At 45.4% G+C, this 25,533-nt stretch overlaps 1 long non-coding RNA gene and 1 pseudogene across 2 annotated transcripts in view; one reads left to right on the forward strand and one right to left on the reverse strand.

Annotated features, from left to right (window-relative positions):
- Window positions 1-2,704: 2,704 nt before the first annotated feature.
- LOC105495867 (uncharacterized) overlaps window positions 2,705-25,533 on the forward strand; it is a 157,697-nt gene continuing 134,868 nt past the window's right edge. Inside the window, exon 1 of one of the 2 annotated variants that reach the window (XR_003021358.2) lies at window positions 2,705-4,745. This is a non-coding gene — a long non-coding RNA (uncharacterized lncRNA). The remainder of the gene's footprint in view (window positions 4,746-25,533) is intronic. The other variant, XR_011625695.1, reaches the window with a different exon arrangement.
- On the reverse strand, window positions 12,931-13,231 carry LOC112429206 (cytochrome c-like; annotated as a pseudogene).

Below are 25,533 nucleotides of genomic sequence, written 5' to 3' on the forward strand. Positions count from 1 at the left end.
TAGGAGGCCATCCCAAAGCCAAAGTGCAGGGTGCTACTGAGAGGCTAGGTTGAAAGTGACCACGGCATTTGGAGTTGAAGTGGTTTCCAACGAAACACACACTAACGCCATGTTCAGAATCTTGCTGGGCATGCAAACACTGATGAAATCTTGGGGACTGTTATTAGGCAGTGGTAGAGCATAGACAAGATTTGTGTTCTAGTCTAATCCTTGACATTTCCTAACAAGATGACCCTCAGGGAGTCTCAAGCTCTCTCAGCTTTTATTTTTATCATCTGCAAAGTAGGGATAAGAATATATGCTTGCTTTCGGCTGGGTACGGTGGTTCATGCCTGTAATCCCAGCAATTTGGGAGGCCAAGGCAGGCAGATCACTTGAGGTCAGGAGTATGAGACTAACCTGGCCAACATGGTGAAACCCCGTCTCTACTAAAAACACAAAAAATTAGCTGGGCATGGTGGCGCACACCGGTAGTCCCAGCTACTCAGGAGGCTGAGACAGAAGAATCACTTGAATCTGGGAGGCAGAGGTTGCAGTGAGCCGAGATCACACCACTGCACTCCAGCCTGGTGACAAAGCGAGACTCCATCTCAAACAAACAAACAAACATCAAAAATAAAAAAAAACCCAAAACACAAAAATTAGCCAGGTGTGGTGGCAGGCGCCTGTAGTCCCAGCTACTTAGAAGCAGGAGAATCACTTGAACCTGGAAGGTGGAGGCAATATTGAGCTGAGATCACGCCACTGCACTCCAGCCTGGGTAACAGAATGAGACTCCATCTCAAAAAAATAAAATAAAATTAAATTAAAAATTAAAAAAAAAATCTGCTTGCTTTCATTCACAGACAGGGCCATTATGAGGCTGGTGTTGAATATATGAGAAACTAGAGATGACTTTACAGCTGTAGTTTATTATAATTATGGATGATATGAAATTAACTTACCCATTAGTTCAACAATTTATTTTGTAGAAAAGCATTACCTAAAATCTTGCTATTCAAAGTGTGGTCCACAGACCAGCAGAAATGGCATCAGCTCAGAATTGGTTAGAGCTATAGAATGAGTCTGCTGTGGACTGAACATTTGTGCCCCGCCCCCTGCCTCCAGCCAGGATTTCTATGTTGAAGCCTGAATCCCCAGTGTGATGGTGTTTGAAGTTGGGGCCTTTGGGAGGTGATTAGGTCATGAGGGTGGGATTCTGAGAATGGGATTAGTTCCCTTATAAGAAGAGACATGAGGGAGATGATCTCTGTTCTCTGCCACATGAGGATACAGCAAGAGGGTGGCTGCCTACAAGCCAGGAAGCAGGCCCTCCCCAGATATGCTGGCACCTTGATTTTGGACTTCCCAGCCTCCAGAACCATGAGAAATAAATGTTTCAGCCACACAGTCTGTGCTTTCTGTTTTAGCAGCCCAAACTGGCTAAGGCAGTACCTCATCCTAGACCTTCTGAATTGTAACACTGTGCATTTTAACAAGATCTCGAAGTAATTTGTATGCACAGTAAAGTCTGATATTAGCTAGAAAATTATTAGTTTTAGTGAATTAATAAAATAGCAAGAAAAACAAGCTCTGGAGTTGCTTGGCAGTAAATACTGATTTCGTTCAAATCAGTGTCCCCCATAATATGAAAAGTGGCTGCTATGATGAGCCTGAATCTTGTTAAGCAAATTGTTTGCAAAGCTCAAAAAATGTGTCTGTATCCAAGTTAGGCCTTAGAGTGGGTAACTTGAAGTTGAAACAAGACATTCCCATATTTCAATCAGTCAGGATAGACTAGGTTATGCTGCAGTAACAACCAATCTGGCATTTCAGAGGCTTTAAAAGCCCCAGGTACGTGTACATCACAGGTGAGTAGGGGAATTCTGCTCAGTCCCTCAGGGGTCCAGGCTAGTAGAGCAGCCACCACCCCAAATACTGCAGCCAAGAGAGCTCTGGGGTGGAGGGTCTTGCACTGGCAATTATGGTCCAGCTCAGATTTAACACACAGCACTTCTCCCACAACCCATGGGTCAAAACTAGTCCCTTGACCCTGTCTGCCCACAGCAGGGCAGGAAGCGCAATCTTATCCTGTGCTTAGAAGGTAAAGAGATAGAGCTATTCAGTGAACAGCACTAATAACTACCACAAAGGTTACCCGTGAGTTCGTTGGAGCAGCAGCTCCCAGAACTGGGTGTGCAGAAGAATTGACTAGGGCTAGCTCGTAAAATGTACGATTCCAGCGCCCTGACGCAGGGACTCTGAATCAGAATCAAGGAATCAAGTGCACCAGGTGGTTCTGATGCACTCTCTCCACAGACCAGGCTTTGGAAGCCCCTGGCTTTGAGTCCTCCTATCCCTTGACCCCATACTGAAGTTTCCTAGCACTGCCATAACAAATGACCCTAAACCTAGTGCCTTCAAACAGCAGAAATGTCTTCTCTCCCAGCCTCTTTTGGCTGCCAGGACCTTGGCACTCCTTGGTCTTGGAGCTGTACAACTCCGTTTTCTGCCTGTCTTCACGCGGCCTTCTGTTCTGTGTGTCTGTGGCTTTCTTTTTCTGTGGGTTATAAGGGGCCATTGTCATTGGATTTAGGGCCCACCTGGGTAATCCAGGATGCTCTCATTTTACGATCCTTAATTACATCTGCAAAGGCCCTTTTTCCAGATAAGGTCACATTGGGGGAACATACCTTTTGGGGGGCATCATTCAATCCACGACAAGCACTCACAGTCACAACGAACCCAGTCTTTGCCCCTTCTCTCTGGACAGCAAGGAGCGGGCTTTGAGAGCCTCCCACCACTAGGGGTCAGGCAAGCCTCACGTTTCTGCGGCTCAGGGCCCTCGGCGCCCCGCGCTCCCTTCCGTGTTGGGAACCGCTCCATGCTCCACTGGCGAGGGTCAATCTGGGTGAGCTGCCAGCTGGGCTCCGGGACCCAACAGCCGACTTTCTCCTCATCTTCCCACAAGAAATAGAGAGATTGCTTGCTAAGAGAGCACCTCCATTTGTACAGCGCGCTCCGAAATCATTGCAGGAACTTAGGTATGTCAGCAGCCTCAGACGCATCCGGGACCTGCGTGTTGATGGCCTCCCCTGCCTCAGCTGTGAGCGCTGTATTCTTGAAAGCTCCCAAGGTTGGAGAATTCCAGGTGGATGGTCGTAAGACATTAGGAGGAAAATAGGTGTGGGCATTTAGGTAATCAGACGAACGCTTATTTTCATATTCTCTAAAAGATGATAGTAATGACCACACATTAAATAGAACACTTCAATGTCATTTGACACATCTTGAATAATAATAATGGCTCCTCAACAATTATTTTTCATTTAAGTAATTCCTGTGCTCTTCAGAAACGTTTTAGCACGTTCGATGAGAGTTTAGACACGGATCTTGCTTGGCTTTTGAGATTAGGCCTTGGAAGGGGAACAGTGTCTTCTGTGTGCGCTTTGCTATTCAGGACCAAAGTGCTTGAAATTTTACAACAAGGAGTCCCCATGTCACCGTCCCTAGTCATCACCTGGCACACCTGCGATTTCTCTACACGGATGGTTGCTGAGAGGCATGTGGAAGTACATCAGAGGGGACTCGAGTTTTTCTTGAGCAGATTCACAACAGAAAGGTGGGCTTGCTAGGAGCATGGACTGTCAGACCCCGGCCTTCCGGTCACACTGGCCCCAGTGCCACAAGCCGTCAGCCGCGTAGTCACCTCCTCAGAGACCCCAGCCTTAGCCACAGCCTGCATCTCCTTTTCATTGCAGTCATTGTGAGGTCCCTCCGTGGCTAGATGGTTTCAGTGTTTGCTTGGTTTCATGTTTGGCATTTTCCCTCCTGGGATGTTCCCGGGGGAACAGTGCCTTTTCTATGCAACCCTCTGAGGGTGAAGCCTTGCCCACCCTCCTCTCTGCAGCTTCCCTGGTGCTTTGCAATGTCTGGCACTGAGTAGGTCTTTGATAAATGTTCTTAGGAAAAATGAGTGTCCGCTTGATTGTGCCTCGAGCTGACCTTCAGGGAGACCTGCTTCTGTTTGTGCAGAAACGTTTCCCTCTGGGGAAAGGAAATCTTCTATTTATTACTGTGAAAATTTCTTTTTGACCTGGGGACTTTTCAGAGTCTTCAGTATGCAGGATGTGAATTACAATGGCCAAGAGGGGAATTTAGCGTGGAATATCAACTTTCTGTCTTCTCGGCTTGGAGCTGTTTTCCCAGAGAAGGGCCAATGCAGGCCCAGGTTCCATCCCCCTGTCTGGTCATACTGGCCAGCGAGGGCTCCCCACTGGCTGGAGGACCCTTGTCTCTGCGCTGCCAAAGAGAAGTGGCATGAATTCTGGCAGAGCCCTGAACTCTGTGTCAATGGCCATCTCCAAGCTGTGTCACTGTGAACAAGTCACCTGGGCTCTTTGGGCCTGGGTTTCCTCACTTATTTCATTTAATCAATACATGTTTATTGAGTGCCTGTTATGTGCCTGGCACGCCGCTAGGAACTGGGGCTAAAATGGTGAGCAATGAAGACAGTCCTGCCTTCATGAAGCTCTCAGTGTGGCCAGGAAGAAAGATGCTTCCAAACAGCCCAGGTACCAGTCTAAAGATGCAACCATGACGAGCTCTATGGAGAAGTCACAAATGACATCTGAGATCCTGGGATGGGAAGAGGTGACCCAATGAGGGTGGTGAGCCATGTCAGGGAAGGCTGCTGGAGCTGGAATCCGAAGGCAGGGAAGAGCCACCCACGCACAGGAAACTGCACAGGAACCTCGTGGGCTCAGGTAGGATGGTGGGCGTGACTGTGGCAAAAGGATGCCAGTGGGTCTGGGGCAGAGCCAGTGAGGAGATGGAGAGCACCAGAAGCCAGAGAGGAGGGGAGGAGAAGGCCAAGGAGGACCTTGTGGGCCACGTTAGGGGGGTTAGGCTTTATCCTGAATCTGTGGAAAGCCATTGATGTGTCTGATGTCTGTGAGTGCAGGGGTGGGTGGCACAAAGCTGACACATGACCAGATTTGCATTTTGAGAAAGCACCGCACTGGGCAATGGATTGAAGATGAACCAGAGTAGGCAGCAGTAGGCCAGACAGGAGGCTAGTGCCATCATTCAGATGGGAGACGGTGGTCATGAAGAGTCAGTCCTCGAATCTTTATTGAGCATCTACTACGTGCCAGGTATTTTTTTTGTGAACAGGATAAGCAAAGGTCCTTGCCCTGGGGGAGCTTACATTTTAGTGAGAAGGGAGATAGACAGTAAATATAATGAATAAGTAAATATGTTGCAAAGTATTATGTGCAATGGAAAAAGAAAAAGAAATTGAACGGGGTAAACAAGATCAGGAATGCGGATGGCTTGATGGCAGAGATCCTTAGGAGATAAAAATGGCGGTGCTCTATGATGAAGTATCAGGTTGGCGGGATTAAGTGAGAGACAGGTGTCAAGGCCAATTCCTAGGTTTTTGGTTTGTGCAATTGAGGAATGGTTTAAAAAGAGTTGGCCAGGTGTGGTGGTTCCTGCCTATAATCCTAGCACTTTGGGAGGTCGAGGCGGGCAGATAGCCTGAGGTCAGGAGTTTGAGACCAGCCTGGCCAACATGGTGAAACCCCGTCTCTACTAAAATACAAAAAAATTTAGCCGGCATGATGGTGGGCATCTGTAATCCCAGCTACTCGGGAGGCTGAGGCATGAGAATCACTTGAACCCGGGAGGCAGGGGTTGCAGTGAGCCGAGATCGAGCCACTGCACTCCAGCCTGGATAACAAGAACGAAACTCTGTCAAAAAAAAAAAAAAAAAAAAAAAAAAAAAAAAAAAAAAAAAAGAAAGAGAGAAAGAAAGAAAGAAAGAAAGAGCATATTAGACCAAACATTACTCTTCTTTCTGATTCTGTAGTCCCACGGGCTCTGAGACAGTGACCCCATCACCTCAGCTGTTGCAGGTGGGCCTGTAATCTTATCTCTACAACCCCAGAGGACTTCCTGATTTGGAAGCCCCATCCGGGATTTGCCACATAAGGATGCGGGCGCTGTTGTTCTCTGCATGTGGCAGGTCCACTCTGTGGTCCACTGGGGTTCCTGCTGTATCTCCATCAAACTCTCTCCCTGGGGTTGGTCGCATTTGCCCCGGGAGAGTACTTATTGATTAGGGCTCAATTAACATTTAGTATTTGTGCTACTCACTGCTGCCAGCATCCTCCATGTAGCCCAGCCCTTGCCACATCCTCTGGCCTACTGGGTGTCACCTGTCTCCTGAATCAACTCTGCCTTGACCCTTCTGGCTGGTGACCAGAGAATAAGATGCTGCGGGGTAGGTTTCTTGAGTTGGGCTGGGAGGAGGGGGCAGGAGCTTTAGTAGCTGAACTCCAAGATCTGCCTATTTCCAGGGTCCTGGGCCACTTGGTAGGACTTCCCACAGCTGGCGATTTCCAGTAGAATCCCAGTGACAAGAGAGATGGGGTTGGCTGACCCTGGGACTTGAGTCTGAGTAGTCCCTGCTGTCCCCTCACTATAGAAAGGCTGAGGCTTCCTGTCAGGCTCCACCTTGGCAAATGCCTGGTGCGGACAAAGAGAGATGACAGAATAAAACCATAATTAACATGTATTAAATGCTTCCTATGTGCTGAAGAGCTTTCCATGGATTACTTCATTTAAACCTCAGAGCAACTCTGTGAGGTAAGTGCTATTAGCATCGTTTTTCTCATTTTAGAGGTGACGTAATCAGGGCTTGTATAAGCTGCCCAAGGTCACAGAGCTAGCAAAATACAGAGCTGGATTCACACCCAGGCCAGCTCTGCTCTGAACCGCTGTGCTTCAGCAACTGATGGCTCAGCCTGGAGGTTACCCGACAGGGGATCCCAGTGTTTGGACTCAGTCCTGACTTTGCATTGCTTTATGCAGCAATTTGGAGCAAGTCCATCTGTTCATTCATTGATTCAGCAAATATTGATCTAAGGCCTTCTATGCAAGGGCTGGGGGCAGTGAAATGATGTCATCTTGGAAGAGCTCCCAGTCTGGCTACTGAGACAGACACACAAGCACATCATCCGGGTTGTAGAGGGACAGGTGCTTTATGGAGCAGGAGAGGAGAAGGTGACAATGCTTGTCTGGCATGGGAGTGGGAGGTCTGGGAAGAGGACATGGCCTTTGCAGAGGAGAAAGGCATTTTCCAAGGCTTTCCAGGCAGACAGAACTGGGAGCACAGAGGCAGGAAGTCATGAGCTTACCCATAGTGTTTCAGGTACTTCAGGCTGGCTCTGCGATTACAGCAGAATTTCACAAAGTGTGGACCTTGGGCCACCTACATTAGAGCCATCTGGGGTGTGGGAACATTGCAGGCTCCACCCCAGACCTACCAAATCAGAATCTCTAGCCATTGGGGCCCAGAAATCTGCATTTCCTCAGTCCTCTTGGGGATGCCAGCTTGTGGGGAAGTTTGGGGCATGCAAGAAGAAGCAGGACAGCAGCCAGTTCTGGGTTCATAAGCGAGTCGGCAAGCTTTTGCCGGACAGGACCAGACAGTAAAGATTTTAGGCTCTGTGTACAAACAGGAAAATTGAGGGTACATGTAGGTACTTATATAACCATGCAAAACATAACCACTTATAAAAACAAGTGAGTAGGGGCTAGACTTGGCCCATTTTAGTTTGACCTTAGCCTGCCCGCTCATGGTTTAGAAAGTTAACCACGTTGACTGGTGTGGGTGCAAGTGAAGACAGGGAAATGAATGTCACACCCAGGGGAGCAAAGGAAAGGTCTCAAGGGCCACAGATCCCTAAGAGGGGCAGAGAAGGCTGAGAAATATGTCAGTGGAAGGAAGGACGGTGCTGGTCAAGAGCTTGGCAGGAAGGGTGAGGGCACAGGAAGAAGCAACTTTTGGCTTAAGCAGTTGAGTGGGTGGGGATATCACTAGCTTACTATAGTAGCCTATGTAATAATTTATAAATGAGCTATGTAATAACCCATATATAAACATGGCCAAGTGCTGAGCAGAGGCCCCATGGGTTGAGAACTGGAAGGAAGTCATTGTATTTGGCTCTATGAGGTAATGAATGACCTTTGTGGGAATAGTTTTTGGAAAGAAGTGAGAGCCAGATGTCAGTGGGTTCAAGAGGAACAGGCAGAGAGGAAATGGAACGGGTCAACCCAATGGGTCTCCCAAGTTCTGGCCTGGTGAGTCCAGCTCCCGATTTCTTTGGCAGATAGTCACATGAGCCAACAGAAACCACACGATGTGGTCAGTGCTCTATTAAAGGCAGCCGCAAAGAAGTCCAATGAGATACATTACAGAACTCTGGATACTACTATAAAATGCCACTGCCTTTAATCCTGAGCTTCCTGGCAACCATGGTGAAAAGGAAAACATGTAGTTCCTATTGTCCAATATGTTATTCCTAAGCTTCTGTCATTCTTGAACTACTGTCACATTTTTTTGCCTTTCCTGTGGTTCTAGCAAAATTGTTACTTACTTGACATTTTTTAAAATCAATACAATTATTTCATTTAATTAAAAAATCTTAAAAACTTGATATTTTTGTAAATGGAAAACCACCACCACTAACCACAAATAGAGGGTAATGACACAGATAAGCACATATCATTAAAATTAAGAATTCTTGTCTGTTAATATCACTAAAATAATCTAAAATTAGTCTGTATGCTACTTACAATATGCCAGTTACATAGTGGGATAATAAAATAATGCATATAAGGTCAATTGAAGACCATCTTATTTCCTGGCATAAAATTCAAGGAAACATTTATTGCAAAAGACACAGAAATTCCAATCAAGTAGATGTTTCTTATGAACCCCTATAAAAACTAAGGGCATAACATTTAATCTTAACACACTGAATACTTTTCTGGGCAGCTAAGAGAACCGCAGACAAGTATGTTTCTTCTGATGATCTAACCCAGGAGTCTGCAAACTTTTTCTGTTAAAGGGCCAGATATTAAGTAATTTATCCTTTGCAGGCCATATGGTCTTAGTTGCAACAACTCTATTCTGACTTTGTATCGGGAAAGCAGCCATAGGCAATACATAAACAAATGGGTAGGGCTTTCTTTTTTTCTGAGATGGAGTCTCGCTCTTGTCATCTAGGCTGGAGTGCAGTGGTATGATCTCGGCTCACGGCAACCTCCGTCTCCTGGGTTCAAATGATTCTCCTGCCTCAGCCTCCCAAGTAGCTAGGAATATAGATGCCCACCACCACACTGGCTAATTTTTGTATTTTTAGTAGAGACAGGGTTCCACCATGTTGGCCAGGTTGGTCTCGAACTCCTGACCTCAGATGATCCACCCATCTCTGCCTTCCAAAGTGCTGAGATTACAGGCGTGAGCCACCACGCTCGACCTGTGTTTCAGTAAAAATTTATGAATGATGACATTTGAATTTCATATAATTTTCACAGTAAAAATATTCTTTGTTGATATTTTAAACCATTTAATAATGTAAAAACCAGCTTTAGCTTGTGGACTGTGCACAAACAAGTAGTGGGCTGCCTTTGGCCCCTGGGACAGACTTTACTGAATCCTTAGTTGGGGCTCAGAGAAGCTAGTGGAATGGAGAATGAATGTGTTCTTAACATTGTTCTCCTCTCTCCATCCCCAGTGCTGAAGGGCTTATATAGATTGGTGGCAAGGCCATATAAGCGATTGGCAGCAGAGTTAGGACTAGAACTCAGAATTTTCTTTTTTGGATTCTGTGATCTTCCCCGTCTAGATGCTGTCTCCCAGGTAGAGGAAGCCTTTACTCTGTGCCTGGCTGATGTAGATAGAACCTCACTTAATCTCTTTGTAAATAGAACCTCACTTAATCTCCTGGCATCCTTTGTGTGGCATATGATCCCATTTTGCAGATGAAGAAACAGAGGTTTAAAGAGGTTAGGAATCAAAAAATTGCTAACTCCTGGAGCCAGCATTTATACCCAGGTCTGTCTGATTGCAGAGACTTACTGTCTGCATTATAATTGCATAGTCCTTTCATATTTCTTTGGGCATTTGGTCACAATTGAACAATGACTGCTAAGGAATTGCCTTGGCCAGGCGTGGTGGCTCATGCCTGTAATCTCAGCACTTTGAGAGGCTGAGGCAGGAAGATTGCTTGAGCCCAGGAGTTTGAGACCAGCCTGGGCAACATAGCGAGACCCTGTCTCTCTCCACACACACACACACATAAAATTAGCTGAGTGTGGTGGCACGCGTCTGTGGTCTCAACTACTCAGGAGGCTGAAGTGGGAGGATTGCTGGAGCCCAGAGTGAACTGCTGCACTACAGTCTGGGTGACAGAACAAGACCCTGTCTCAAAAAAAAAAAAAAAAAAAAAAAAAAAAAAAAGAATTGCCTAGACTTTGATAATGACTCTTTTGCCAGTCTCCCTTCTCTCACCCACCCAAGCTCATCCCTGACAAGACTGCTCTTTATAAGTGACTGGCTTGTGGGGTAAGAAAGCATAGCCCCTACTTTTCAGAAGCAGATGGGCTCTGTGAAAGATGAGGAGAGGGCAGGGAACACACAAGAGAAGAAAGGCCCTGCTTTTTTCTCCCCTTAGATTCCTTTTTTTTTTCCTTTTTGAGATGGAGTCTCGCTCTGTCGCCTAGGCTGGAGTGCAGAGGCGCAATCTCGGCTCACTACAGCCTCCGCCTCCCATGTTCAAGCAATTCTGTGCCTCAGCTTCCTGAGTATCTGGGGTTACAGGCACCCTCTGCCACGCCTGGCTAATTTTTGTATTTTTAGTAGAGATGGGGTTTGACCATCTTGGCCAGGCTGGTCTTGAACTCCTGACCTCATGATCCACCTGCCTCGGCCTCCCAAAGTGCTGGGATTACAGGCGTGAGCCACAGCACCTGGCCTGGATTCCTTTTTAAAAAAATGATTTTACTGAGGTATAATTGACATACAAAAATGACACATTTAAAATGTATAATTTGACCAGTCTTGACATATTTAAACACCCATGGAAGCATCACCACAATCTAGATAATAAACATATGCATTGTCACCCCCAGTGCCCCTTTGTAATGACTCCTTCTCACCCCCTCCCCTCCTCACTCCATCTCCTGGTAATTATTCATCTGCTTCTCATCACTGAAGACTAGTTTGCATTTTCCAGAATTTTTAAATAATTGAAATCTTATAGTACATATTCTTTTTTGTCTTATCCTTTCATCCAGCGTAATTATTTTGTGATTCATCTCGGTATGCATCAATAACCAATTCCTTTTCATTGCTGTGTAGTATTCCACTATATGGTTATACCAAATGTTTATCCATTCACCTGTTGATGACATTTGGGGTTTTTCCAGTTTTTGGTTATTACAAATAAAATGTCTATGAGCATTCACATATAAATTTTTGAAAGAACATGTGTTTTTATTTCTTTTGTGCAAATATCTAGGAGTAGAATGGCTGGATCATATATTAAGTATATTCTTTTTGTTTTTTACTTTAGAAATTGCCAAACTGTTTTTCAAACTGGTTCTACCATTATACATGCCCACCATCAGTGTGTGAGAGTTCCAGTTGCTCCACATTTTTGCCAACATTTGATATGGTCAGCCCTTCACATTTAGATATTCTAATACATATGTGGCTTTAACTTGCATTTTCTGATGACTGATAATGTTAAGCATCTTTTCACGTGTTTATTTGCCATTTGTATATCTTCTTTGCTGTTCAAATCTTTTGCCCATTTGAAAAATTGTGTTCTTTGTTTTCTTTTTACTAGTTTTGACAGGTCTTTGTTCCAGATATGTATCCTTTTTTTTTTTAATCTGTGGTTTGCTTTTCAATTATCTTAAGTCTTATGATCACACAAAATTTTGAAATTTGTGTGTATCTCCTCTACTTTAATCCTTTTAAGTTGGCAAAAGCACCACTCCCAATCACAAATACACAGCAGTTCTACAGTTTTATATTTCTGAATGACTGTTTAAAGATAATCATGGCCAGGTGCGGTGACTCACGCCTATAATCCCAGCATTTTGGGAGGCCAAGGCGGGTGGACTACCTAAGGTTGGGAGTTCAAGACCAGCCTGACCAACCTGGGGAAACCCCATCTCTACTAAAAATACAAGATTAGCTTGATGTGGTGGCACATGCCTGTAATCCCAGCTACTCAGGAGTCTGAGGTAGGAGAATAGTTTGAGTCTGGGAGGCGGAGGTTCTGGGGAGCCGAGGTTGTGCCATTGCACTCCAGCCTGGGCAACAAGAGCAAAACTCTGTCTCAAAAACCAAAACCAAAACAAACAAACAAAACCCCCGACAATCCTAAATTATAACTTAGTTTGACTTAGATTGTAAAAAATTAAAGAGGGAAGTTTAACTTGCTACTATTTTAAAAGCATGTGACCTTATAGAGCATCTATAAAATGTGAGAAGTGTTAAATAATCTTTGATATTACACATAAACCACACTAAAATGCCTTTCAGTAAATAAAAAGAACCATTTTAAATACAGAGAATTCTAATTAGATTGGCATAGTTAAGGCCAAAAATATAAAGTAGACATTGCTACCTTATTTATTTTCAACCCTTGCCTTTAAGAGGCGAATGAACACAAAACACAGGTGAATCTTGCTTGGCTCTGAGGCAGTGAAGGAATTTCCCCAGTATTTAAATATATTCACATACCCAGCTATATAAATCTAAATATAAAACCAATCTCCAGCAAGTTTTAAGATGACACTCACCATCTTTGTGAAAAGTCGAGCACTGCTAACGAAGTCTAATCACACCTTTAGAAGGGGTAAACAGTGATAGCATTTACTGAATTGGAATTACTATTAAAATTCAAAAACTGAACATATTCATTTAACCACAAGTCAGTCTTAGTTTTAAATCAGGACTGCCCAATAAAATCTTCTGTCAGTCATTCATGATCTGAATTCTGGTGAATTAGATCTATTAAAGTATGGTACACATAAAAAAGTCATGAAATAGTTCTGTTTTGTAATTAATAAGGCAGTGACCGATTATTACTCATTGGTAGCCTTTTTGAGATAAGCTATCAAGTCTGCCCTTTCTATCTTCTTCTTAATGCCGGCAAAGATCACTTTGTAAAGATGGAGTCTCCAAATACTCCACTGGGGTCTCCTCTCCCCAGGTGATGCCTTTGTTCTTATTGGTGTCTGTATAAGAGAATACAACAGCTTGACATGTCTTCCACCTGAAGAGACCATGGAGATTAGGCCCAGTCTTGTGCTGGCCTTACTTTTCCGTGGTGTGGCACTGGGCACACTTATGAACAAAAATCTTGCCTTTCTCAACATCACTCATATTTAATTCTCTTTTTCTTCGCTGGGGCAATGGAAGGTTCCCGTTCTGAAGCCGGACGTCCCACTCTCTAGATACATATCTTTGATCAGATATATGATCACAAATATTTTTTCCCAGCATGTGGCTTGCCTTTTCGCTCTCTTAAAAGACTTTCAAAGACCAGAAGGTTTTTTAATTTTTTATTATTTTAAATTTTTTTTATTTGAGACATAGTCTCACTCTGTCACCCAGGCTGGAGTGCAGTGGCACAATCTCTGCTCACTGCAAGCTCTGCCTCCCGGGTTCACGCCATTCTCCTGCCTCAGCCTCCCGAGTAGCTGGGACCACAGGTGCCTGCCACCACTCCCAGCTAATTTTTTGTATCTTTTAGTAGAGACGGGGTTTCACCGTGTTAGCCAGGATGGTCTCGATCTCCTGACCTTGTGATCTGCCTGCCTCAGCCCCTCCCAAAGTGCTGGGATTATAGGTGTAAGGCACGGTGCCTGGCCCAGAAGTTTTAAATTTTGACAAATTCCAACATCATCTTTTATGAATTGTGCTTTTAATGTCTTATCTAAAAACTCTTTGCCTAACCCAAGATCACAAAAGCTTTTCACTTACGTGTTCTTTTAAAGTTTTATAGATTTACGTTTAACATTTCATTCTGTGATCCATTTTGAGTTTGTTTTTGTATATGGTGTAAGGTATATGTCAAAGTTCAACTTTTTCCATATGAATATTCAGTTGTTCCAGCAGCATTTGTTGAAAAGGCTATACTCTTTCTGCTGAATTGCCTTTACATCTTTTTCAAAAATCAGTTGATCATGTGTGTGGGTCTACTTCTGGATTCTCTATTCTATTTCACAAATTTATTTGTCTATATTGATGCCAGTATCATACTATTCTGATTACTGTAGCTTTATGATGAACTATGAGATGAGGCTGTGTTAGTCCTCCAACTTTGTCCTAAAAGACTCCTCCAACCTTCCCTCTCATCAGAAAACAAAGCTAGAGTTGATGTGAAGAGTTCTGGTTTTCCTTCTGTTTTTTTTTTTTTTTTTTTCTTTTTTCTTTTTTTTTTTGAGATGGAGTCTTACTCTGTTGCTCAGGCTGCAGTGCAGTGGCACGATCTTGGCTCACCGCAACCTCTGCCTCCCGGGTTCAAGCAATTCTCTGCCTCAGTCTCCCGAGCAGCTGGGATTACAGGTGCCCACCACCACGCCTGGCTAATTTTTTGTATTTTTGGTGGAGACAGGGTTTCACCATCTTGGCCAGGATAGTCTTGAACTCCTGACCGCGTGATCCCCCCACCTCAGCCTCCCAAAGTGCTGGGATTACAGGCATGAGTCACCGTGCCCAGCTTGGTCGTCCTTCTTTGCTTAGTCATTGACTTGAGAGATTTTTTTAGGAGCAATCTTCCTTCATCCTCGACCATCTCTGCTAAACTCCACTGGCTGTACTGGAGACGCCTGAAACCCTAAGTTCTTGCCATACCACAGTCTTAGTCTATCTGAATGAAGTGGTCATGTCTTGTGCCTTGAGACCAAGGATCAGTCTCCAAGGAAAAGAAGACAAGTGTACAGTGATCACAAGAGGGGCCCAGGAGGTAGCCTGGCACATGGCTGCCCTGCTCCATGTTGGAAAGTAGGAAACTGACTCAATTAGAATCTCTTTTGTGGAGTAAAAATGTGAGATAAAGACAGAATGAGGTCAGATGGCCATTTCTGAGAGGAAGCTGGGTAGCCTGGTTATTTGAACTGTTCTGTCTTAAACATGCTGTGGTTCCCATTCTTTTCTCCCCACATCTGCTCTTTGCCAGAGGCCTCTGTTAAAGCCACCATCATACTTTTGCTGTACAAGTCAGAGTCATCGTGGACACCCCTTACTCCTCCACTCCCATCACCAAGTTGGTCCCCAAGTGCTGTCACTTCAACCTTCTAACTTTCTCCCCAACCCATCCTCTTCTCTCTGTCTCCTTGGTAACCACCTGGCCTACCTGCTATTATCTTGCCCATGAACGACTTCAATGGCACCAACTGGTCTCTCAGCTTCCTCTCTGTTTACCACATGGTTCCCAGAGGAAATTTTTCTAATTAAACTTTTTATTTTGAGATAATTGTAGATTCACATACAGTTGTGAGAAATGATACAGAGAGCTCCCATGTACCCTTCACCTTGTTTCCCTCAATAGTAACATCTTTCAAAACTCCTGTATAATATCACTACCAGGATATCAACATTGATAAAATAAAAGACAGTTCTGGTGCCACATTGGTCCTTTGTTGTATGAGTTTTCTAGGGCTCTGTAAGAAATGACTGTAAACATGGTGGCTTAAAACAGTAGACATTTATTCTCACCGTTTTGGAGGCCAGAAGTCTGAAATCAAGGTGTTGGCAGGGCCGTCCTCTCTCTGAAGGCTCTCGGGGAGAACCTTTCCTGCCCCTTCCAGCTTTGGGTGGCTCCTGGCATTCCTTTGTTCGTACCAGCATAACTCCAGTCTCTACTGGCATCTTCACCTCCTTTCTTCTCCCTGTCTCTCTGTGTATGCTCCCTTCTCTTTCCATAAGGACATCAGTCATTGGATTTAGGGCTCATCTTAATCTAGAATAATTTCATCTTGAGATCCTTGTGTTAATTACATCTGCAAGCAAGGTCATATCTGAGGTTCTGGGTGGATATGAATTTTGGGAGGATACCATTCAACTCATGACACTAGTATATTCGTTGGCCTGGGCTGCCATAGCAAAATACCACAGACTGAGTGTCTTAAACAACAGATATTTATTTCTCACAGTTCTGGAGGCTAGGAGTTCAAGCTGGCTAGTTCAGTTCCTGGTGAGGACCCTTTTCTGGCTTGCAGATGGCCACCTTCTCGCTGTGTTCTCACATGATGGAGAGAGAGAAAACGCTGGTGTCTCTTCCTCTTTAGTAAAGGCACCAGCCCTGTTGGATCAGGGCCCCAACATTATGACTCCTTTTAACCTTTGTCACCTATTCACAGACCCTGTCTCCAGTAGAGTCATATTGGGGGTTAGGGCTTCTGCATATGAATTTCCGGGGTCGGGGGTGCAAGCATTCAGTCCATAACAACTCATGCTGCCCTTTTATAGCCAAATTCTTCTCCTTCTATCTCACCCCATCTTTGACCCCTGGCAATCACTAATCTGTTCTCCATTTCTGTAATTTTGTCACTTCAAGAATGTTATATAAATGGAATCATACAGTATGGAATCTTTGGTGACTGGCTTTTTTTACTCAGCATAATTCCCAGAGGGATCTTTTAAAGATGCAAATCTGAGCAGGTCACACCTCTGCTTCCAACCTTTTATTGCCCCTTGTTGTCCCTCTGCCCAGACCACACCCCCTCACCCAGCCCCTCACTCTTCCTCCTCCAGTCTCAGGTTAATGTCACCGAGGCTTCCTCTAGACATGCGGAAGGCCTCTGTCTTGTCCTCTCCCTTTCTAATGCCTATAGCATTGGTAAATAGTTACTCAGTGTTGTCTTACTTTCCAGCAGGGAACCTGTCTTTCTTGTTCAGATTTTAATTCCTAGAGCTGAACGCTTGGTGTATAGAAGGTCTTTAATGAATGTGTGAATGAATGCATGAATCAGTGATGTAAGGTGTCTAGGGCAGAAAATTATACCTAGGAGGTGCTCATGGTATGGCTAATGGAAGGATGGAAGGAAAGAAGGAAGACAGAAAGAAAGGGAGGCAGGGAAAGAGGGAGGGAAAGAGAAAGGTAGGTATCTCCTGTATTCCATAGCTTGAGGAACTCTGAGACTCAGAATAATAATATGGCCACAGAGATGCCACCCAAGCTGCCCCCGTGACCTTTCCATGAACTCACCACAGAACGTTCTATTGGACAGCATTAATCTGGAGGGAATCACTCCTCTCCCATTCTTAGTCCACATGCTTGATACATGGATGAACATGTGAGCTGCAACTTGCCAATCAGGCCGTTGCATGTGACTCAAGTCACAGTCAGAACAAACATTGGGACTTTTCCTTACACGACCACAAAAAGACATTCTCTTTCTACTGATATGAAGTGGGGTGGGGAGGTGGGGGAATTTAGCCTGGAGCTATTGGCAGCCATTTTGTTTTGATACAGAACCAGAGAATGAAGCCGATAAAGAGGAAAGCGAAGCTGAGAATTAGGGCTCAATGATATTTCTCGAATCTTTAGACTGAAATTGTGCCTGAGGAGAGAGAGTTAAATTCAGTGAACCAAATAAATTCCTTTTTTGTTTAAGACTTTTTTTCCTACTTGCACTGAAAGAACACTGATTAAACACACAGTGTAACCATTGCCAGTCACTTCCTCTTTTACCCTCAGGTTCCCAGTCTGAGAAGAGAGGAAGTTGAAACAAGTAGCTCATTTTAGTTTTTTTTTTTTTTTTTGAGACAGTGTCACTCTGTCACTCAGCCTGGAGTGCAGTGGCGCGATCTCGGCTCATTGCAACCTCTGCCTCCCGGGTTCAAGCGATTCTCCTGCCTCCTGAGTAGCCTGAACTACAGGCACAGGCCACAATGCCCAGCTAAGTTTTGTATTTTTAGTAGAGATGGGGTTTCACCATGTTGGCCTGGCTGGTCTCAAACTCCTGACCTCGTGATCCACCAGCCTCGGCCTCCCAAAGTGCTGGAATTACAGGCATGAGCCACCGTGCCCAGCTCACTTTAGTTCTTCAAACATATATTGAGTGTGCATTGCCAGGTATTTGTGCTTCGTACAGAATGGTGAATTAGATCCAGTCCTTCTCCTGTAAGAATTCGCAAGTATAACCCTAATAGTAATATGCTATGAGGAGTGCTTATGATTGATATGGAACCACAGAGGACATGCTTCATTCACCCTTGGAGAAGACTTTACTGAGAAGGTGTCATGAAGCCTGGGTTTTGAAAAATGACTCTGTAGGGCTTTTCCTAACAGAAAAATCAAGGGAAGGCATTTTAGTTAAGAAGGAAGTATGAGCAAAACTCCAAATTAAGAAAGCTCATGATTTTGCTTGGAAAATAGTAGTTCATTATTCTCAGAGCTGACATTGTAAGAGTAGAAAGGAGGCACTACACCCTAGGAGAGGTTGGTGGGGCCCGGTTGCCATGGTCATGCATAAATGCCATGCTGGGGACTTTAGGCTTTCTCCTATAGGAGAAATGCAAGCAGGGCAGTATAACAATCAGACTTGTGTTTGGAAAGATTACCCTTGTGAGCAAGGAAGACAGACTGTGGAAGGAGAGAGATTGGAGGCAGAGTGGCTGGTTAGGAAGTTACTGCAATTGTTGCAGTGAACAATGAATGATACAACTAAACTGTGCGTTCCAGAGTAATGTGCAAAGTATTATGTGCAGAATGGTAGATGCTCAAAACATGTTTGTGGAATAAACATTGATGAGTGATGGGGAGCGTGTTATGGAAGAGGATGGCTTGATCATCTGAAGGTCATGAGTAGGGTGATGAATGGAGAGGGTAAAGAAGGGAATTGGAGGTGTCAAAGCCCACAGAGTTCAAATTAGGACACCACTGATATTTGCAAGTGCACTTCTAGTAGAGTGGAAGGGTGGGGATCCAAACTAGTGCACTGGGTAGCAATGACAGCCAATGCAGTGGCTCGTAAAGGAGGGTGGGAGTTAGGGGAAGGAGAGAGGGCAGCAGAGGGAGTAGAAGAAAGTGGAGTGGTACAGCCTGTTTCTTGTCTTCCAAGCTCCTGTTCTCTCACATCTTACGTCCTAACAGAACTCCAATTTTGTTAAGGTTTTTGTCCCACCCCAATGAAACCCTTTTGACTCAGAGTGCAGGGATGGATGCTGATTAAGCCAGTCTCAGCAATTCTATGCCTCTTTGCCATTGATTGGCTTAGGAACACGGGCTTATGTCCATCAGTGCAGGGTGTTCCCCTGGCCACTGATTTGTTTTCCAGGAATGGGCACTTGACTTCATGGTACAATCAGACTGATTGAGGGAACAGTTTTTCTGAATAAGGAAATGTGTGGCCGTGATGCTGCTGGCCAATATATAACCATCACGAGGGAAGCCATGTGAGGACAGAGCACTGACCCTGCTCCTGACAGCCACTGGAGACTGCCTGAGACCCAGGCTTCTCATTAATGAGAGATAATACAGTTTACGATTGTTTAAAACATTTTGATTGGGTTTTTTGTTATATGCACCTGTGGATTTTATTTTAGGGATGATGGATACTCAGGGTTAAGGGGGAGATTTCAGAGAAGAGAAAGAGACTAAAGACACAAAATGGAGAAAGGGGAGAAACGGGAGAGTTGATGGATCCAATTCTGAAAAGTGGGAGGCTGGGCGTGGTGGCTCACACCTGTAATCTCAGCACTTTGGGAGGCCAAGGTGGCTGGATCACTTGAGGTCAGGAGCTCGAGATCAGCTGGGCCAGCATGGCAAAACCCTGTCTCTACTAAAAATAAAATAATTAACCGGGCATGGTGGTAGGCACCTGTAATTCCAGCTACTCAGGAGGCTGAGGCAGGAGAGGCAGAGGTTTCAGTGAGCCGAGATCGTACCACTGCACTCCAGCCTGGGCAACAGATGTATATATACGCGCGTGCGCGCACACACACACACACATATATATACACACACACACACATGCTATATATTAAATAGCAATAAATATAACATACAAATAGCTACTGCTATTTTTTTTGTGTGTATGTTTGAGATGGAGTCTTGCTCTGTTGCCTAGGCTGGAGTGCAGTGGTGTGATCTCTGCTCACTGCAATCTCTGCCTCCCAGGGTTAAGTGATTCTCCTGCATCAGCCGCCCGAGTAGCTGGGATTACCAATGCCCACCACCACACCAGGCTAATTTTTTGTATTTCGAGTACAGATGGGGTTTCACCATGTTGGCCAGGCTGGTCTCGAACTCCTGACCTCAAGTGACCCTCCCACCTCGGCCTCCCAAAGTGCTGAGATTACAGGTGTGAGCCACCGTGCCTGGCTGCTATTGCTGTTTTTGTTACATATTATTGTTGTTATCATTTTCCTCATCGTGAAGTGGATATCACAGGACACCAGGAGACAAAACCAGTTCCAGGGTCTCACCCACTCCCTCTTTGTTCCCTTTGAGATGCAATGTCAATGGCTGCTGCTCAGGAATGACGGTCTGCAGCCCTGTGTCTGAAGGTGGTTTGTTGACGTCGAGCTGTCTGAACTGGGATCCTGGGCCGGGAGCTGGACTGGTTCATTCAGTGATGGGTAGGTGAGGAAAGGTTTTTGCGCAGCCAAGCTCTTCAAGAACAACCGGGAAATCACTCAGTGTTAGGGCTGGACAGGGCGGTGGGGAGTGGTTGCTCTGACCCTCTGTGTGTGTGGGAGGGGGCAGGACAGGGTTGGGAGCTTGTGGTGACATCCAGTCACTCCTCTTATCTCATTTGGGACATGAGGGATGTGATTGTATTTATTCTTTTACAGAAACATAAAAAGGTATGAACATGAATCTAAAGAAAGTGGGGCTTTTAGCAGGAGATGTTTAGATACACTTTCTCCTTTGTTGCCAAATATTCAGCCCATCTCTGGGAAGGTATCCCTTAGATCTTGGTGTGACTCTTACCTGCTTCTAGTGAAAAGAGAAAATCATTCCATAGGGGTGTCAGGTGGTCCCAGGCCCAAAATAGAATTCTCCTCAGGGAGTTTTCTAAGAGCTTCTCCACCTGAGCACTGTGCCTATAGAGGTGTGTAACTGTGGGCCACCCTGCTGCCTGGGGAGCACTCGAATTAGCACAGAAGAGGCTCCAAGGGCCTAGATTTCCTAGAATTCGAAATTCTGAGGATGAGCCCGGGTCATCTGTAAGACGTCAGATGTCCTGCGTTGGGGAGACATTGTACTCCTTCAAATGGACTTGCGATTGAGCAACTCAGCTGCTGGAGGCCGCGGAACCACTTGCATGTGGTGGAAGCTACCACAGCTTGGGAATAATCCAGGTTGAAAATAAGGAGCCCCGGGGCACCATGGGAGTTCCTGGTTACTTGGGGTTGAGGCAATGGAAATCTCATTGTCCTAGGAGTTAAGAGACCCATGTCTGTCTAGAAGAGACCCCACATAAGCCACTTCACCTTTGTGGGATCTCAGTGATTTTGCTCAGTGGCTGACACACAATAGGTGCTCAGTTATGTTTGCAAAACCTCACTGATCTGTAAATAATATCTGTCTGCTTATATCTAAGAATTTTGGTGGAATGATATATGTGGAAATGCTTAGAATTAAAAAGCACTGTGGAACCTTAAGGTGTTAGCATAGTCATACTGGGGGAAGAAGGAAGGAAGGCATATTTGCTGGGGATCCACTGTGGTGCTGGGGCAGGTATTCCTACACAGTGTCTCTCTGAATTCTTCCAGCAGTTATTCAAACTCAGGATGATTATTCCCATTCCTGTGGTGGGTCCACTGAGCCTCAAAGGTAAAATAATCCTCTCCAAGCCTCATATCCTGTGAGGGGTCAGAGCTGGGGTTTGAGTCATTCTGCCTTAGGATATGCAGCTATTTCCAAGAGCCTGGCTTCAAGAGGGAGATGATATTGACATCAGAGAGAGAGATCACCCAGGCAGAGATATTAAGAATTCAAAGGCTGCCTAAGGCAGGGTGTGGTAGCTCACACCTATAATCCCAGCACTTTGGGAGACCGAGGTGGGTGGATCACTTGAAGTCAGGAGTTCCAGACCAGTCTGGGCAACATGGTGAAACCCATTTCTATGAAAAAAACCAAAAATTAGCTGGACAGGGTGGCACATGCCTGTAGTCCCAGCTACTTGGGAGGTTGATTTAGGAGGGTCACCTGAGCCTGGGAGTTTGAGGCTGCAGTGAGCTGTCATCACACCACCACACTCCAGCCTGGGCTACAGAGTGAGACCCTGTCTTAGAAGGGTAAAAAAAAAAAAAAAAAAAAAAAAAAAGAAAAAAAAGAACTCAAAGCTGGGTGTGGGGTGTGTGTGCCTATACTTAGCTACTCATGAGGCCAAGGCAGGAGGATTGCTTGAGCCCAGGAGTTTGAGATCAGCCTGGGCAACATAGGAGAGGGGTGGGTACTGTGGTGTGTGCCAGCAATCCCAGCGGTGTGGGAGGATCGCTTGAGCCCAAGAGTTCAAGGCCAGCCTGGGCAATCTGGAGAGAAAAATAAATAATTCAGAAGCTGGGGGTGCCTAGGAAGGAGCTGGGCAGTCCCCAGAAAAGTGCAAGGACTGGTTATAACTAGCCAAGAGTGGCGCAAACACTGAACACCTCCTCAAAGGCAATTTATCCAGGCTACTGCCCACATCTTCCACCAGCCCAGAGCTGGGCTGGGCTGGACTGGGCTGGCTGCCCAAAGCCCTGCCCTCCTCACCTCTGCACTCGCCACCCCCGACCTGGCCCTTCTTCTGATCACCTCCTCCTGCCTTTACCACTCCTGCTGAGTTCTGTCATTTGAGCCCCCTAATTTAATAGGTTTGTCTCATTATTTTGATTAATCATATTAACTCATGTTAATTAAGAGAGAGATTTAAGCAATGACAGAGGTTAATGGAATCAGCCCCTGTTCTTCTCTGGCTTTTGTTGGGGGTGCTGACAGGCATGGGGGGAAGAAGAGGGACAAATGGGAAATGGAGCACCAGCAGGGAAAAGCCCGGGAAAATCCAGGGATTCTGCTGAGAATGAGCGGGAGAGAAATGTATCGAGGAAATGATCAGTTACCAATCAGAGTTTCCTTCTAATTGAATGTCTGATTTTATTAATGATGGAATTTATAAAGGTCCTTAAGAAAAGAAAAGAATTTAGTCAGTTCAGCAGTTAACTGTGAAAATTAATGCAGAGGATATAAGTTAAAATGGCCATTTTATTTGTCTTCCTTTTTTTTTTTTTTTTTTTTCTGGTGGTGGGGGACGAACCTGGGCCCATCACCTCTGAGGTCTTTTCCATCTCTGGGCTCTCTTTATTTGGCTCAGAAGAAGCAGATAGATGGCTCCGGGGCCTCAACTTGACACTATTAGGGACAAAAACCACACCTGTCTTTGTGAGGTCCCCTTTCCAGAGGAGGAAGCTGAGGCTCAGAGATGTCTGGTCACTTGTCCCAGGCTTCACAGCTTGAGAGTTGTGGATCCAGGATTCCTACCAGCTCCCGACTCCCAGGCCAGTGAGGTTGGTAATAACTATGAGCCTTTTCTCCCAACTGTAGAAGCCAATGTCTCCGCAATTGGCTTCTACGGTTGCGAGAAAACTTTGAGATCAGGAGTCACCTCTATCTGATCACAGTGTCATCGGTTCTAGAGAAGAAATGTGACATCCTGGCATAGGGCCCATTGGAAAGGACCTTCATGTGGAGAAGAAGGGAGGAGGGAGCAGCCGACGTGGCAGCACAGCTCTTGCCAGGTTGAGGTTTCCAGAGCTGGCCTCACCCCAGTGACGAGGGCCTCTGTCCTCATCTTCCAAGTTGTCTTGGGGATGAGAAGTCCCACTGTTGTGGGTTGAATTGTGTTCTTCCGAAAAGATATGCTGAAGTCCTAATCCCTGGTACCTGTGTGACTTTATCTGAAAACAGGGTCTTTGCAGGTGTAATCAAGTTAAAGTCATACTGAATTAGAGTGGCCCTAATCCAATATGACTGGTGTCCGTATAAGAAGAGGAAAAAAGGCCGGGCTCGGTGGCTCACGCCTGTAATCCCAGAACTTTGGGAGGCTGAGGTGAGCAGATCACCTAAGGTTGGGAATTCAAGACCAGCCTGGCCAACATGGTGAAACCCCGTCTCTACTAAAAATACAGGAAATTACCAGGTGTGGTGGCAGGCACCTGTAATCCCAGATACTTGGGAGGCTGAGGCAGAAGAATTGCTTAAACCCAGGAGGCAGAGGTTACAGTAAGCCAAGATTGCACCACTGGACTCCAGCCTGGGCAACAGAGCCAGACTCCATCTCAAAAACAAAACAAAACAAAATAAAACAAAACAAAACAGTAGAGAAGAGATAGAGACACAGACACAGAGGGAAGACAACCATGTGAAGAGGGAGGCAGAGATTGGAGTGATGATGCTATAAGCCAAGGAATGCCTGGGGCTCCAAGAGGCTGGAAGAGATAAGAGAAGGCTCCCTCACTAGACAGTTCAAAGAGCATAGCCCTACTGACACCTTGATTTTGGACTTACAGATTCTGGAAGTATGAGAGAATACATTCCTATCATTTTAAGCCATTTGGTTTGTGGTACTTTGTTACAGCAGCCCTAGGAAACGAACACACCTGTGAAGGCTTCACTGGGTCTGAAACTCCTTTACTTGCGGACTGGTGCTTCTTTAGCTTAGGTTTCGATCCCTATTAAAATGCAGCAAACAACTGGACATGGTGGTTCATGCCTGTTATCCCAGCACTCTGGGAGTCTGAGGCAGGAAGTTCGCTTGAGGCCAGAAGTTTGAGACCAGTCTGGGCACCATAGCGAGACCACATCTCTACAAAAAATGAAAACCTAGCTAGGTATGATGGCATGTGCTTGTGGTCTCAGCCACTCAGGAGGCTGAGGCAGGAGGGTCGCCTGAGCCCAGGAGGTCAAGGCTACAGTGAGCTATGATTGTGTCCCTGCACTACAACCTGGCCCACAGAGTGAGACCCTGTCTTTTTTTTTAAAAAAGCAGAAAATATTCTTTAGGTTGTTGTCTGTTCTTTACAGATAATTGGAAAGAGAGTGCGAGGTGCCTGGCACTTCTTGGGTGAGTGCCAACCTTGATCCAAGCTTGCCTTGGACAGCGTGCCCCGCACCCCCCACCCTATTGCTTGAACATCTAGATCCCAAATCTGTGAGTCTTTTTCCTGGGCCAATAATTTCAGAGTCCTATCTACTTTTTTCTCAGACCTTTGGGATATACATAAACTCTCTATGGCTTGTAACCTAATTCTTACTAGGGTGTCAGTGGCTCCCTGAGCCTACCACTACATATGAGAAGCTGCGGAGTCTACTGTAGGGGTCCAACTCCTTTCCCCTGCTGCACTCATGGCAGACATCACTAAGAGGTCTCGCAAGCTTTCTGTTAAGCCTGTGAGTGGCCTCAAACTTCTGTACTCCAATTGATCAGTGTTAGTACTTCAAGAATCATTCATTCATTCAGTAGATGTTTGGGGAGTGATTACTAGTGACAACCTCGGTGCCAGGCACTGGAGCTATAGTGGTGAACAACACAGATCATCCTGTGGTCTGGAGTAAACTTTTTGGGCCATTCCTGGCTTAGTGAGGAGACCACTTACCTGGAATCAGAAATTCCACTGCTCGGGCAATGCACTTGTCTGGTGTCAGTTTCATCAGGTTGAGCTAGATTACTTCCCACGTTTCTTTCCATCTC

This window comes from Macaca nemestrina, chromosome 7, assembly GCF_043159975.1.
Source record: "Macaca nemestrina isolate mMacNem1 chromosome 7, mMacNem.hap1, whole genome shotgun sequence".
NCBI lineage: Eukaryota > Metazoa > Chordata > Mammalia > Primates > Cercopithecidae > Macaca > Macaca nemestrina.